Genomic DNA, 16,735 nt, shown 5'->3' on the forward strand with positions numbered 1-16,735 from the left:
TCTGCAGCCTAAAGCCTTCCCCACCTGTGTGCTCACGTAGCACCCAGCCTTGTTCCCAGCCAAGTTTAAAACACGATTCTCTAGATATCATTTCTGCATATACAGGTTTGTGAGCACATTGCGAGGCCCACTGCATTGTAAAGACCTCACTCATTGTAAAGACCTCATGGAGTAAACAGCATGTTTGGACAATCAACAGTTAGCTAAAATATATCCTACTGTTGACCCCTCCCAGCATCAAAGATTCTTCGCATCCATGGGCAGAGGCAACTAGGCACACCCTTACCGATTGACAACAGACCCCAGTGTCTGACTGGCCAGGGCACTGATTGGCTGAGGCAGCGATGGCAGCTCCCTGTGGGGAGCAGAGGGATGGCAGCTTATCTGTGGCTAAGGGAGCATCACTGGAGTGTATGAGATTCAGCGGGGCCTTGGTCTTTCTCCAGGCAGGCCCAGTGGGTACAGGAGAAGGTGGGGGCTAAAGGAACCAGTACCACTCAGCATGATCACTAAGGAAACCTAGTCTCTCCTTCAGGGAGGGTTTGGGCAGGGAACTGAGATGCCCATGGGGGCCAGGTAGGAAGTGAAGTTACATCAGGTGGATGGGTGGGGACCATAGCACATTGGAGACTCCAGTTACAGGAGAAATGGCAGATGGAGATGTCTGCACCACGCTACCAGGAAACTCAGTTTCAAAAAGAAGCTAAAATTGGTATTTTTAAAAACATGAAAGACCAAGGTGGGTGGATTGCTTGAGCCCAGGAGTTCGAGGCCAGCCTGGCCAACATGCTGAAACCCTGTCTATACCAAAAATACAAAAAATTTAGCCAGGCATGGTGGTGCATGCCTGTAGTCCCAGCTACTCAGGAGGCTGAGGTGGGAGGATCACTCGAGCCTGGGAAGCAGAGGTTGCAGTGAGATCGTGACACTGCACTGCAGCCTGGGTGACAGGGCGAGACCCCGTCACAAAACAAACAAGCAAACAAAAAAAGACCGGACGCGGTAGCTCACACCTATAATCCCAGCATTTGGGGAGGCCAAGGCAGGTGGATCACTTGAGGTCAGGAGTTTGAGACCAGCCTGACCAAAATGGTGAAACGCCATCTCTACTAAAAAGACAGAATTAGCTGGGCGTATTGGCGCATGCCTGTAGTCACAGGTGCTTGGGAGGCTGAGGCAGGAGAATTGCTTGAACCCCGGGAGGCGGAGGTTGCAGTGAGCCGAGATCGTGCCATCGCACTCCAGCCTGGGGCACAGGCAAGATTCTGCCTCAAAAAAAAAAAAAAAAAGCGAAAACCTCCCATTTAAAATACTCGCCATTAATTCTAACTTAAACATGCAAGAAAACTCCACTACCACAGCTGACGCATATGTGAGGACTGAGCACTTTCAGAGGGAGGAGTGCAGCTGAGGGTGGCATTGACAAAGGGACCCTCTGCCAGTCCTGTTTCTTCTCAGGTGCTGTCCTGGATATTTAGTTTACATATTTAGTTTACATCGTGGATGTGCTGCATCTTTGCAAACCTTTCTTGCGTTAGAGTCATCTCCTTTTTTAGGAGTCTCCAGCCTCCCTTGCAGCTGGGGCATAAGCATGTGACCAGGCTGCCCAATCAGAAGCCTCCATTCCAGACCTCAGGCTGGAAGAGCATGTGACCAGGTTCCCCCAGTCAGAAGCCTCAGTTCCAGACCACAGGCTGGAAAAGTGAGCATGTGACCAGGCTCCCCCAATCAGAAGCCTCAGCTCCAGATGGCAGCCTGGAAGAGCATGTGACCAGGTTCCCCCAATCACAAGCCTGGGTTCCAGACCACAGGTTGGGAATGTGATCATGTGACCAGGCTCACCCAATCAGAAGCCTCAGCTCCAGACCTCAGTCCTGAAGAGTCAGCCTGTAATTAGGCTCCCCAAATCAGAAGCCTCAACTCTAGGACCTGGAGGTTGGTGAGGGTGGTGTTGGAACATCGTGTCCAGGGCACAGCAATTCTCCAAGCCTGATTTGTGGGTCCTGCCAGAGATTCCTGAGCTTCAGAATATCCTGAATAATTCCTTTTCTAATGACAGTAGCCAGTAGAGTTTTTGCAACTGAAGTTCCTGGTTGGCACAGGTGCCTTAGCCAAGCACAGGGGCATGCATGCATTTAGTACAGCTGTCAGATTTGAAATAATCTTTTTTTTTTTTTTTTTTTTTTTTTTTGAGATGGAGTCTCGCTCTGTCGCCCAGGCTGGAGTGCAGTGGCCGGATCTCAGCTCACTGCAAGCTCCGCCTCCCGGGTTTACGCCATTCTCCTGCCTCAGCCTCCCGAGTAGCTGGGACTACAGGCGCCCGCCACCTCGCCCGGCTAGTTTTTTTGTATTTTTAGTAGAGACGGGGTTTCACCATGTTAGCCAGGATGGTCTCGATCTCCTGACCTTGTGATCCGCCCGTCTCGGCCTTGAAATAATCTTTAATTACAGCAATGACTGAGCACGTTGGGTGATGGCGATCGAGTGAGAGGACAGCGAGGGGAAATGTGCCCGCCCCCACGGTTTTCTCTCTGCAGGGCCTTGGACTAGGACCACTGTTGTACCACAGGCCCTGGCGCCAGTGTGAGCATTGGATGCTCAAGGACAGCACAGGAGGTCTTTGATAAAAACCTCCTCTGCCTAGGGTGCTGATGGGGTAGGTGACCCAAATATGGGGGAGGGCTGACCCTGAGCTCACAGGCCACGGACTTGCTGGAAGGCTACCGAAATGCCCACTTGGAAGGCCTGGTGAGGCCCATGCACACACCAGTTGGCTGGCTGACCTTGAAGTTGTCTTGCTAACTGGTTTCTACTTTGGGTGGCTGGTGAATAAAGAGGCTGCCAGAACTTTCAGAACCAGCAGGGGCCCCCATGTTTGGTGAGTGGCTGGTTTCACTTTCAAAGTGAGTTAGAGACAGTCCCACTGTGCATCCTCTACCACACAGAGTCACAAAACCATTCTGGTTAGTCTGAATAAGGTCAGGCACAGGCTCTGTTTACCAAATCCTTGTTCCCTGGAGGACCCGGCATCCCTGACCCCCACCCCACCCCTCTATGCCAGATCAGAGATCCTACCACATGCCAGGGGTTCTGGGGAAGAGGCAGGTGATGGTGAAGGTCAAAGGCTACCTGTGTGATTGACCGCATCATACCCCTGCCTGCCTAGTTCTATACACCTTCTCACACTCTGCCCAGCAGCCAAACCACCAACACCCACACTCCAGCACCAGACCATGAGATGAGAACACTCATTTCTTCCCTTCGGTTCCACTTCATTTCAGTCCCACCCCTGTCCCCAGGCCAGAGGCTTCTCCCCAGGGGCATGAGCACTGGACTGAGAGTCTGGAGACCTAAGTTTGAGCCCCAGCTGTGCCACCGACTCACTAAGGTCCCTCCCTGTAGTCATCACTTCTCTGGAGCTACAGACCGCAGGAATAGGCTGTAGCTAACTTGAGCCAAACAGAACTAGTTAAAGGATCTGGAGTGGCTCTCAGGTTCTGGCGGGAGCTGAAGACCCAGACCTCAGGGACAGGTAGATTCCAGACCAGCCGCACCCACAGCTGAGTGTGGTCCAGTTGCAGAGACCCCTTTGAGGCACCAACCTCCAGCTGTTTCCTGGCTTTATTCGCTAGAATTCAGAGTCTCACTGGCTAAGATCAGGTCAAATGCCCACCCTCCAGCTGCAAAGGGTGGGGTACTTTGATTGACAGCTCAACCAAGACTTCATCAAATGCAAGAAGGTAGATCCCCCAAAGAGAAACGGGGGGTCGCTTCTAGAAGCAGAAGGCCAGATGCCTGCTAAGCAAGCAGGAACCAAAAATGCCCCGTAAGGACGGGCTTGGGTTGGACAATCCCAGAAGCTCTTCCAGGAAAGGCATCCTCTGATTGGAGGAATCCAAACTGGGCACCTTGCCTCCCTCAAGGGAGGAGGGACTCTCCTTAGCTCGTGGGAGGGACTCCTGGCATGAGGATGCCTTACACCCCTGCCCTGAGGCCCCCCATTCGGGAGAAAGCCAGGAAGGGTCGGGGCTGCTCCCTGAGCAGGGCAGAGGGACGCTCGTCTCCACCACCCACATGGGCTTGAGCCTGTGACCTTGATTTCATGGGCCTCCGGGAACTCATGAGCAAACCTGAAAGCAGCAGGGGATGAAGGGCCCCATGCTTGTCACCCTCTTACTGGGCCAGGCTGGAGGAAACTGAGACCAGCTCATTCCTCACTGCCTGGAGCTGCTCTGTGAGAAGCGGCCCCAAACCAGAGCTCAGGTGGCAGCCAGCAGCACAGGCCAAGAGTGCCACAGCTGCTGCTCACACACAAAGGTGCTTTGCTGTTCCCACACCACTTTCCGTGGGTTGCACATGGGACCCCTGGAAACAGCCCTGAGACCATCACCTGTATCACACATGAGGGTGTGTGAGGAGAGGTGGCCTGCAGAGCAGAGCGGAAAGCGACAGTCACGTAGCCTCTCAACACAGGGTTCTCCCACTGTGCTCCCTGCCCCTTGGCCCCACTACTTCACCCCCAACCTCTTCCACCTCTCCCAAAGTACCCGAGAACCCCAGCCTCACTCCTCCCTAAGCCAGGCGTCAGGGCCCAGGAGAGACCTGGCCAGTGCACAACGGGTCAGAGGAGGGGAGCAGAGTGAGGAGGGTGCGCGGGGGCGCTTTGATCGGGAGGATGTGGTCAGTGGCTTCAGGCCTGTGGTTTGAGCCCAGAGGTGCTGCTGACACTCTGGCTGAAGGCATCCATGCCGTTCCTGCATGAAGCAGTGTGGCAGGAGTGAGGGGTGAGGGGCCGGGCCGGCGGTGGGTGGAGGCCAGGGGGGGTGGTGGAAGCTGTGAGATGTGTGGTTTAGATTGTGAAGCTCACATCAAGCCTGGACATTCAGGTGAGTGGGCCAGGCAAGCCACCTCTCCCCACTGGGCCTTCTTCCTGTTTCTCTGTCTCTTGAAATCACCTCCGGTCTGTCCCTACTCAGGCCAAGAATGCAGACCACCAAGGAGGCTCTGAACAGCCCACCTCAGAGACATCAGAGGCTCCAGCATCACCGAGGCTCCAGAAAGCAGAGGGCCACCAGGGATGCAGAGGGCAGAATGCTACAGGGCAGAAAGTTCTAGAAGCATAGCCTTCCCAGGGAGGTACTAGGTAATTCCTCTAGCCCTTACTATGCACCAGGCCCCTATTCTAAGTACATGTGTTGATTCCGGACTATGCCAAGGGCAGTTGGAGGTTCAAGAGCATCAGTGTTCCCTGAGAGCTGGTCATAAATGCAGATGCTCAGGCCCCAGCCCAGACCTCCTGAGCCAGAATCTGCATTTTCATCATGTCCCCAAAGCGACTTGAGTGCACACGGAAGTTTGAGAGGCTCCATGTTACCTCAGTGAATCCTGACAATAGCCCTTGCAGATCAGGACTCTTATCCTATTTTGCAGATGAAAAAACTGAGGCACAGGGAGGTTAAATAACACGCCCAGGGCCACACAGGTGATGTTTCAGAGGTGAGATGTGGGCCTGGACCATCTGGCTCCTAAGCACACGCTCCTAACGGCCAGCCTGCCGCCACCTTTGGAAGAAGAGAGTCATGGGAGTTTGAGCTACGGCTGGCCGCATCTGTGCCTGCTCTGGCTGTGTGGCTCTGGCCTTCCAGAACCCATTCTGTCCTTCCTACTGTTTCTCTGACTGTGGCCTCTCCAGGGAGAGTCTGAATCATGATTTTCCCAGGCATGGAAGGTAGGAACACCTGCCAGTCAGCATGGAGCGTTTGTCAAGCATCTGTATTATCCCAGCTCATGGCTGGGAGTTACAGCGGCCACAAAAGATGCCCAAGACCCCACCCAGCCCTCAAGGAGCCCAGAGTCTGGCTGCAGGGACAGGAAACAGGCCTGGGAACGAATGCAATATAACCACAGCTAAAGTTTGTTTGAGGTGTGCAGACGCTCCTGGGCAGCTGCCTCTTCAGGGCAGGCTTCATGGAGAAGAGGGTTTTGAGCCAGGCCTACCCAGGGCAAGTGCCAGAGGGACAGAGGCGGGGAGGACACAGGTGCAGACCGGCCTAAAGCAGACACCTGGAGCTGAAGACATCCTAAATCCAACTGTCCACAACTCCCCTCCACAGCATCTCCCCAAGAAGGCCCGACTCCCCTGAATTCTCCCTACGGCAAAGAAATCATTCCTTGCCGGGGGAGCGAGATCATGGCAGGAAGAGATGACCTCCCCGCCCATGCTCAAGGTCTCTCTGTTGCACCGGACAGGGCCTGCCCAGCCTTAGGCCCTTGAAGTCCTGGCTCCTTGGAAATGCTCCCGCTACTGGGGGGACCCTCCGCTTCACCAAAGGACCGCAATGGAAAGGGGGCCCTCAGCACCGGAGCCTCCTCACGCCGCCACCTCCTGCCGAGAGGAAGCCCAAAACTGGCCACCTCCACGCACACAGCCACACGCCCCCTTTAAAGGCGCTGTGCCGCTGCGTGTGTTGTACGTGAAGCCTGTGCTTCCTGGGCCAGAAGTAAGGCTAAGATGCACTCCACGCATTCAGCCGTTGAATCCTCATTGCAGCCATAGGAGCTCTGCCACCACTGCTCCATTCCCACGGTGGAGGGAGGAAGCCTAGGCCTTGGGAGGGATCAGGAGTCCCTCATCCAGGAAGCCTTCTCCCCCATCCGGACTGCCCACCTACTTCATGCCTGCCTTGGGACTTTGCATGCAAAAGGCACTCAATCATCGCTTTAAGAATAATTGAGTTAGTAAACAGCAGGGCACAATGACGGGTGGGCCCAGAAGTTGCCACCAGAGGGCAGTGTGCGCTCCTCTGCAGCCTCCACGGGGCTTGTTCTGCAGGAGGGAGGTGAGGTCGCGGCCAGGAGTGTGGCCACGCTGGACAGTGTCTGCTCCCTCCCTGGGAGTCCCAAGTGCCCACAGGACAAGCAGGGGAAGAAAACTGGGCCGCTGGCTTCTGGGAAGACGGTAGAGGGCAGACCAAGGAAAGACAGCCGAGACCAGCAGATCTGCCAGGGATCTCAGAGGCTGTCAGACCCAGCTCCTCGCTGCATAGGTGATGATGCGTCTGGGCCCAGAGAGAGACAGCTCTCAGCTTAGGTCACACAGCAGGGCAGGAGTGTGAACTCTGGCCTCCAGCCTCCCGGTTCCCCTCATCCCACCTAACCCCCAGACTCAGAGAAGGACACTCCACCCAAGCAGTTTCTCACCTTCCCCTTAGTTGGTACTGTTGGTACAGATCAGAAACAGGAGCACCTCCTTCTCCTGGCCTCCACGTTTAGGGTTCCCAGGACAGCCTCTGGCCCACCCTCTGCCCCTCCTGCATCCCTTTCCTTGGCCCTGGGTAATGGCACCCCTAACCAGACCAGCTCTGACTGCCTCCAAGTACAAAGCACTCACAGTCCTCTACCCCCCAGCCCCAGCCAGCACCCTCAGTCTTGTCCCGCCATCCCTCTGCCCCCTGAGTCCCTCCCTAAGTCCCATGACCTCTGCCCCAGCGACTGCCCTTATAAAATGAAAATCAGACACCCCCCCCCAACACTTCCTGCTGCGTTTATGCAGTATCCAGTCCTCCTCGCCATGGAAAGCCCAGCCCTGCGGCCTCTCTGGCTTCTTCTCTCCCTTGCCCCACTGCTCCTGGCTGCCTGGCAGTTCCTGGAAGTTTCCAAGCTCTTCCCTGCCTCGGGCCCCTGCCCACATTCTCTCGTCCCAGGCCTCAGCCTGCGGTCACTTTCTCAGGGCAGCCTTCCCAGCACCCCATGCATCTAAAGCGGACGCCGCCCTGCTCTGCCCATCACTGGAGCAGGTGCTTGTATTCCTAATGGACTGGGCATAGGTGGGAGGATTTGCCTGGTGCCTGTCTTCCTGGCTGGACTGCGGTGCCTCAAGACCACAGGTGAAGTGCATGGAGTCCCACAGCTTCTCTGAGCCTAAAGCTTGGTGTGACAAATGCATTCAAACTGCGTTTGTTGAAAGATGGGAAGGAAGGGAGGAAGGGAAGGGATGCGGGAGCGAGGGAGGGCAGTCCTGGTGTTGGGCTGAGGCGGTGTCTGTCCCCCTTGCATGAGTTCAGTAAGGATTTACTGAGCACCTGCTGGCAGCACCATTCTGGGCACTGTGGGAATGACAAGGATGCGTGGGATTTGAACTCTAACTCAGGGTACCTTCTCTTGGTATGGAGGTAGGACAAATATGCAAATGATTATAACTAAGGAAATCGTGTCGATGTGGTGACCCTTGGCCTGAACTTTCAGAACAGTCCTCGTATCACGTGAGAAGAGTAAATACATGTGATTTGATTCTAATCTGGCTAAGACTTTATTAAAGAAAGTAACGAGACAGAAAAAATACTTTTTCAGGCTGTCTGTGCAATTTTGTCTTTAGAAAATGTGGTCATAATGAGTACGAGAGCATTCCCAGTTTGAAACGCCAGTAAATGACAAAACACAAAAACACAAACCCAAAAATAGAGCCTGGCTTGGCTGGAGCCATAGGGGAGGCTCCAGAGGATGTGGCATCGGTGCTGTGGGCAGTGAGTCATTGTGCAAAGGCAGTGAGGGCTGGGTCCCCATCCTACCTTGGCCACTTCCTAGCTGTGTGATCTTGGATAAGTTCCTTTACCTCTGTGAGCCTCTGCTTGTGCATCTGAAACATGGGACTACTCACTCCCCACCTTTTAGGTTCATGGGGATGGCATGAGATTGTGCACACAGAGAAGCCAACACCCACAGTTCCTGGCGTGCAGGAGGCACCTGAGGAAGGCTGGGTTCTTCCTCTTCTCTGGGAGGATGGGGATGAGTGTTCCATAAGCAGTGATGGGTCAAGAGAAAGGGCCCGAGACAGAGGGAGCTGCAGGAGCCAAGGCACAGACTAGGTGGTTGAAGGCAGGTGGGGAACAACAGTTATCGCCAGAGCCTAATATTTCCCCAGCTCCTTCTCCTTCCCTCCATGCGCAAGGCCAGAGGGGCGCCGCTTATAGAGGGGTTCTGTTTACAGAGGGGTTCTTGCTCACACAGGGGTTCTGTTTACAGAGGGGTTCATATTTGTTAACAGGACCCAGCCATGTCGTCCTTCACTCTGCAGACAGAGCAGTTCTTGCACACAATTCTTCAGGGGCTCCCCACTGCCCTCAGGACCCTATCCAAGCATCCTGAGTCTGGTTTCAAGGCCCTCCCTAACTGGAGGCCCACACCCCATCTTGAAGATCCCCCTTTGCATCCACTCCTCTGGCCACACAGAAGGCAGAATGACTTGCACGCCTCCCTCTCCCCCCAGGGTTTGCCCCCTCCCTGCCCTGCATGTGGCATCCTTCCTTTGCCTTCTTATCCTGCAGACTCATCATCCTTCAGGCCCCAGGTTCACATCCTCTGTGATGCCTCCCAGGCCTTTACCCTTGCTTTCTAATGGGGCTAGTTACCTGTCAAGAGGCTTTCCTTCTCTCCCCAGCTAAAGTGGCTGCTCCCCAAGGGCAGGAACTGAGTCCCATTCATTCTGTATTTCTTTATGCTGCCTGGTATGTGCCTGGAGCATAGGAGGTGCTTAGTCATTGTGATGTGGATGGAAGGGTGGTTAATGGATGAATGAAAAATGGACTGATGGATGAACAGAAGAAGGATGAATGGGAGATCATGGAGGGAATGATGGAGGGAGAGAAGGAATGATGGGGGACAAGGATGGATGGATGGATAGATGGATGGATGGATGGATGGATGGATGGATGGATGGATGGATGGATGGATGGATGGATGGATGGATGAACAGATGAACGGACAGACAGATGGATGGACAGACAGTGGATATGGATGGACAGAATAACAAGACTCTTTCAGGAAGACCAGAGCACAGCAGAAAGGCCCTGAAGAAAACCAAAGCAGCTGCAGGAAGTTTGGTGTTTGCCAAGGTTGGGGGTGAAATGAGCTACCTGTTTTGCAGAGGAGATGGGCTGTGTTTTACCAGCTGACATCACAGAAGATATCGGTCCCAAGACCTAACAGGAGAGCAGCTGAGAAGAGCAACAGCTCCTCATAGACAGGGATGGACACTCTAGGCCAGCAGTGGGGGCAGACTCTGCACTGTCCCCACTGCCCCCAGCCATGGAGAGATGCGTGTCTGCCACAGGGGAAGCAGCACCACCCAGGGGCTGGGAGAATGACAAGCTTGGCCACTTGGGGGTGGAGAGTCTAGAACCCAAGCTTCCATCCCTCTCTGTGGAGGCACCATGGGCATTGACTTGCCCCTTCTGGCCACCTCTCAGTCCCAAGGGTGCCACATTTGGGGTCCTCCACCACGCGGTCACTGCTTGACGTGGCTCATGGCCTCCCAGCCTCACTGCACGGGCCACACACTTCCCCCAGTTCCTTTCCTCATTGTCTCCACACACAGATTCCTGCTGCCTTTAGGACTTTACTGCTGATCTCCAAAGAGATGAAGCAATTTCAAAGATAAACACGCAGCAAATCCAAAGAAATCCTGCAAAATCCTGGGAGCGCCTTTCTCTGGTTGGAAGCTGGGCACATGGTGGGATGATCCTGCCAGCCTTTGGAACTTCTGATATTATGGATGAGGATAGATTTTACTACCTCCCAAATTCTAGGACTCACGCTCTTTTTTGGGGGTGGGGGCTGGGGACAGAGGCTCGCTCTGTTGCCCAGGCTGGAGTGCAGTGGTGCGATCTCAGCTCCCTGCAACCTCTGCCTCCCAGGTTCAAGCAATGCTCCTATCTCAGCCTCCCAAGTAGCTGGGACTACAGGTGTGGCCACCCTGCCTGGCTAATTTTTGTGTTTTTAGTAGAGACAGGGTTTCACCATGTTGGCCAGGCTGGTCTCGAACTCCTGACCTCAGGTGATCCACCTGCCACAGCCTCTCAATGTGCTGGGAATACAGGTGTGAGTCATCACACTTGGCCTCACACTCTTTCATTCAAATAATGTTTATTGAGGAGCCTCTATGTGCCAAACTCTTTTTCCAGATGCTTAGGACACAACAGTGAACAAAACAAAGATAACTGCCCTTGTGACATTTACAGTCTAGTGGGGAGTGGGGTGAGAAACAGACAACAAACGTAAGGACTTAGTAAGTTTCATAGGAGGTTAAAAGATGACAAACTCTATCAGAAAAGAAAAAATGGGAGACAGAGAATCAGGAGTACAATTTTAAACAAGGCAGTCGGGGTAGATGGACCTCACAAGAAGGTAATGGGAAAATCTGAAGGAAGGAGGGAGCCAGGCAGAGCTGGAGGAAGGATGAAAACTACGGAATGCTTCCTGAATATGCGAGGCAATTTATAACTCCCTGAAATGTGCCACACGATTCCCAATGCATGCCTTTGCCCACGCTAGACTGTAAGCTCCACGTGAGAACAGACTGCTTGACTTATTCCCAAAAAGTATTTATGAGATTTATAGATGCGATTGTACAGAATAGAATGCTGCTCACAATCCTCTTCTTCACCCTTCCTCCTAGAAAACTCCTACCCAGCCTTTAAGACCCAAACACATATAGTCAGAGTTGGTTGCTCCTCCTTTGAGCTCCCTACTCTTGCGTCTTATATAAACCTCTTTTATAGCCTCAATACACTTTGTTTCCCTCGTTCTACTGCAGGTCAGAACCTTCCCCTGGATTGAGAACCTACAAGGGGATCTGACCTGTTTGAGCTATGTATGGATCCCCAGAGCTCCTGGAACAGACCCTCGGTTAACGTTGTCAGAATTGAAATGACCTGTTACTGCTTTAATGATCCTTCTCAAGTAGGTGGTTTGCATTTCTGGGACCTTTGGCACCTCAGTTGAGGCTCTTTGGTTGTGAGCAAGAGAACTCAACTTCTATTAGCTAAAGGTAAAGTAAAAACAACAAAAAAAGAAGTGATGTTGGGGATGGAGGCAAGGGGCTAGAGCCCCAACCAAACCTGCAGGAAGGAAAAGCCAGGGTAGCCCCAGGACCTTGGCACTCGCTGTGCTTGGGATCCCTGGCTGCACCTCCTAACGCACTGAGCTCCATCAGCTCCCAGCTGTGGTTCTGCTTCCCAAATCTCCAGAGCAGGACTCAAGCTGGCCCCGCTAGGGTTGGGGCCTCCGTTGGAGCTATCAACCACCCAATAAGAGCCAGAATGAGGTAGAGAGATGGGCGCGAGGGTGGGGTAAGGGGCTGAGGTTTTGGGGGTGGGCAGTGGTGAGGGTTCCCTGGAGAAAAGGAGATCTTGTGAGCCTGGGGCCACACCCAAAGTGCCTCCTTCACTGGGCCCAGTCCCCACCCAAGCCGCATTTCTAATAAAGGCCTTGTTTTGTAAGAATTTTTAAATGCTTTAACTAGAAATTGACAAATTGCCACATGTAAGAATTGGCAAATTGGCAAATTTTTAAATGCTTTAACTAGAAATTGGCAAATTGCAACATGTAAGAATTTTTCAATGCTTTAACTAGAAATTGGCAAATTGGCAAACTGCACCATAACCCATTTCAAGATAGCATTGTGATGTCTCTGAACCTGCGGCTGGGAAGACATGCACGCAGTTGGCTCTGGTGCAGGCTGGCTCCAGCCACCATTGGCTGTGGGGCTGAGGACACAAGGCTCCTCATAGACTCCTGTAAGGAGTCCTGCCCTGTCTTGAGAACCACCTAAAGAGTTTGAGGGTGTGTCCCATCCTCCAGCCATCCTCTGAGAAGTCATAGCTCAGGTCCTGGATGAGCTTCCCCTCTTTCCCAGGAACCATTCCTTCTTTCCAGTGTGGCCCACTGGACAAGATCCAATATCCCAGGTCCTGCAAAACCTGGCTCCTTCCGGCCTCTGGGTCCTTCTTTCAGTTCCTGGGAGGGGCTGAGCAGCCACCTACCTCCTGGCCTTGACCTATATTGGCCCCGCTACCAGCTGTGCTGTGTCTCTCATCTTTGGGTCTCAGCTGAACCACCTTTTCCTCAGAGAGGCCTTCCCTGACCACTTCTCCCTCCCAAATTTGCTTCTCCCTTGATAGCACTTACCCCATGCTGAAGCTCTGCTGTGACTGTGTAATGTCTGTCTCCCCTATTAGACTGGAAACTGCATGAGGACAGGGACCGTGTGGGGTTTTGGCTCACCACACTGTCCCCTGTGCTTAGCACAGGGCCAAGGCTATAGAATGGGAATCAATCCATAATTATTGATTGGGTAAACAAATGACACATGAAGGAAGGAAATTAATCAGTTTCTCTGTACTTCACAGTTTCTTCTTCTGTAAATATAAGAAAGTGTCTACCTTAAAATAACTTTTAACATTTATAGAGCACCTCCTATGTACCCAGTATTTTGCATATACTCCTTTAATCCTCACAACAGCCCTTTGGGGTAGTGTTAATATCGTCCCCATTTTACAGGTGACAAAACTGAGACACAGAGAGGTTCAATGACCTTCCCTAATTTACTCAGATTTGAACCCAGGCAGTGCCTCCAGCAGCCTCAGCCTTAACCACACACTAAGCTGCCAAAGGGGGGTTGGGGAGGGGTCCCAGAGGTGGTAACACTGGCTGCTGTAGCCTTGCTGCCCCAAGAACTTGAAGCCTCACGAGCAGAGCCAACTATTGCTAAACACTATAACCAGGAGATGCTCAGGGATCCAGCTGCCTCTCACATCTGGGAAGCTTTCCTGGAACCAAGACACCCTGGCTGAGTCAAGTACCCGCATCTGACAATGTGGCCAGAGAGCTTTTACAAAATGTGAACCAACCGGACTCTCGACAGCTTTTCCCCACCCCACCCCAACCTGTGGGTGGGACTCTGATCTTGCCTGGGGCTCCAGCTATCCCCTCAGGGTTCAGGGGTAAATCTTGCTTCCCCAAGGTTGAGTTAAGTACAGTAGTCATGTGACCAGCTCTGGCCAATGAGAAGCGAGGAGAGGCTTCTGGACAGAAGAATCTCTGATTCTGTTTCACTCACCCTTGCCATATCCATGAAATGGAAGGGTTCGTCGCTGGTTTTGAGACTTTCCGTGAAGCTGAAGGCCAAGGGAGCTGAAAGCCTTGCCACTGAATGCTGAAACTTAACTTTCACTGGCTACTTTAGAGGTAACATTCATAGGTCACCATGATAATGGTGGCTTTGGTTGTTTTTCAGGAATTGGGCCAGCTGAAACTGGTTGAGATCCTTCAGCTGGGCCATATATGTGCCCAAGAGATGGCCATTTGATACTGGAGGACCAAAAGCTCCACCCACAGATCAGGCTAATGCATCCCTTTTCTGTATGTGTCCTATGAAATGCCATGAACCCCAACTATGCTTGTACAGAACAAACTGGTTACTTCATTCTTCCCCACTGCCAATCACCTGTCCCCACACCTTAGACCACCCACTTCTCTAACCCGTTCGTATCCTTAAACCTTATCTTTGGGGAGGTAGATTTGAATGCTGTTCTCCCACCTCCTTGCTTGGCAGCCTTGTGAATCAATCTTTTCTCTTTTGCAAAACCCAAGTCACAGTGATTGACTGCACACTGGCAGAACAAATTGGGACCTGGTGGGTGACACCCAGATGTGACACCTGGACCCAGAACAGAAATCTCATGGCCACCATCTTGGGACAGCCATCTGGTGGCCCTGAGGGAAGCTGGCTGTATTAGTTTGTTCTCACACTGCTATGAAGAACTGCCTGAGGCTGGGTAATTTAGAAAGGAAAGAGGTTAATTGACTCACAGTTCCACATGGCTGGGGAGGCCTCAGGAAACTTACAATCATGGTGGAAGGCAAAGGGGAAGCAAGGCACCTTCTTCACATGCCAGCAGGAGTGCAGAGTGAAGGGGGAAGAGCCCCTTATACACTCATAAGACCTCGTGAGAACTCACTCACTCTCACGAGAACAGCATGAGGGTAACCGCCTTCATGATCTAATCGCCTCTCACCAGGTCCCTTCCCCAACATGTGGGGATGGCAATTTGGATTACAATTCAAGATGAGATTTGGATGGGGATACAGAGCCAGATCATATATCACTGGCCTAAGGGCAAAGCTGTTGTGCTAAGAGTGGAGATATGGGACAGACCCAGGTCCTTAGTGAGCTGCTGAGCTGCTGAATTGACAGACCCTGAGCTTCCCTACTTGGGAATTAGGATTACTTTTCTCTCTTGCTGCTTTGGGTTGAATATGTGTACCTTGCACCCAAAAGCATCCTAACAAATACAGAGGCTACGTAGCAAAAAGCAGAGGAGGAAAGGGAGGCTTCTGCAGGTTCTTAGGTTTCAGAACAAGGAGAGCCCCACCAGAAACTTTGGGAGAGGCTGCCTTGAGCCCTCTCCTGACATTCAGAGGAGCTCAGGTGAACTCAAGGAGCGTCACCCCCAGGTGACGAGGTGGGGCGGTGCAGAGGGGAAACAAGAAATGAGTTAGGGTTGGGATTCCTGGCCAAAGTGATCCTGTCCCTTCCTCCCCAGGCTGACCCCAACAGGTCTGGGACATCTGAGCTTCAGAGGGGCCATTCTTCTCTTCCTAGGCAGAACCCTAGGAAGGTGCCTGAGACCCCAGGGAAAAAATGGCCCCAGTGTGTATCTGGGCAGATGGGGCTGGGTGAGACAGCCCTCAGAGAGGCAGCACCCAGGTGTCCCAAGAGGGATGAGGACCCGGGGGGGCACTGTGGGAGTGAGCGTGATTCAGCAGGTGTGGGAGTGGGACCCGGAGCCCAGAGCAGACAGGACATTGCCAAACTCAGCAGAGGATACGTGGACATGGAGTGCCCCAGCTCCTCCCTACTGGCAGGGAGGGGCACTTAGATACAGCCGCAGGGAAATGTCGGGGGGTGGGGAGGAATCCCAGCTGGCCAAAATCACATTTCTTTGACTTCAGCCCATGGAAATGCCTAATGGGAGTGAAATTTACTCAGAGAAATAAAGCACAGCCTGTTTTGTATACATCTGCATGTGTGGCATCCATTCCTTCCCACCAGCAGTGAAGAGCAGCCAGCCACCTGCAGGAACTGCCGCACCCTCCCACCCTACTGCTGACCTGCAGAGGGTCCCCTCTTTCCTCCACGTGCCTGCAGCAGGCTCTCTCCAATGACCCCTTCCTCCCCCAAAGCAACCCTACTTCTGCCGCCAATGCCACCACCTCCAGGCTGCAACTCCACAGCCCACCTGACTGTGCGCTATGACCCCAGCCCCCAGGTGCTGGCCACCACCGCCTCCTGTCCTCCTGGGTCTGAAGGCCAGCTGCTCCAAAGCCACGCCAGCTTAGCCCCGCGCACTCTTGACTCGTGTCCTGGAAATCCCTCCTTCCTCTCTGGCTCCTGCGGCCACCCGCTGGCCTCACCCATAATGTTCTTGACATCTGTTTCTGGTCATGTTAAGTTTCTGCCTGTGTTTCTCCTTTCCTCCAGATGCACACGTGGCAGTATGTGGCTACTGTGATGGGCCTGCCAAGTGGAGGTGGAGGCGGGGAGAGGAGAGGGGGCTGCAGGGCCTCCTCCCTGGCCAAGGAGTGTTGCTTCTCACTTCCCTCCGCACCTTTCCCAGGATGCTCAGAGAGGTCACTCATCAAACCCATGCCGTTTGAGCACGGCTGTGTGCCAGACACTGCTAATACCCAGATACATTGTCACACTCAGTCCTCTGTCGGAACAAAGCCAAGACTCACAGCGAGGAAGTGACAAGCCCAGGTCATACTATAGGAAAAATGTTGTCGTGCGCCCTGAGCCAGGAGCTGGTCTAAGGAAAGGGTGTACTGGGATCAGAACCCGCAGCCTGGCTCCAGATTCCATACTCGCCAGCGTCTGAGCACTCACCACCTCTCTCAG

Source organism: Macaca nemestrina, chromosome 15 (genome assembly GCF_043159975.1).
Source record: "Macaca nemestrina isolate mMacNem1 chromosome 15, mMacNem.hap1, whole genome shotgun sequence".
Classification (NCBI taxonomy): domain Eukaryota; kingdom Metazoa; phylum Chordata; class Mammalia; order Primates; family Cercopithecidae; genus Macaca; species Macaca nemestrina.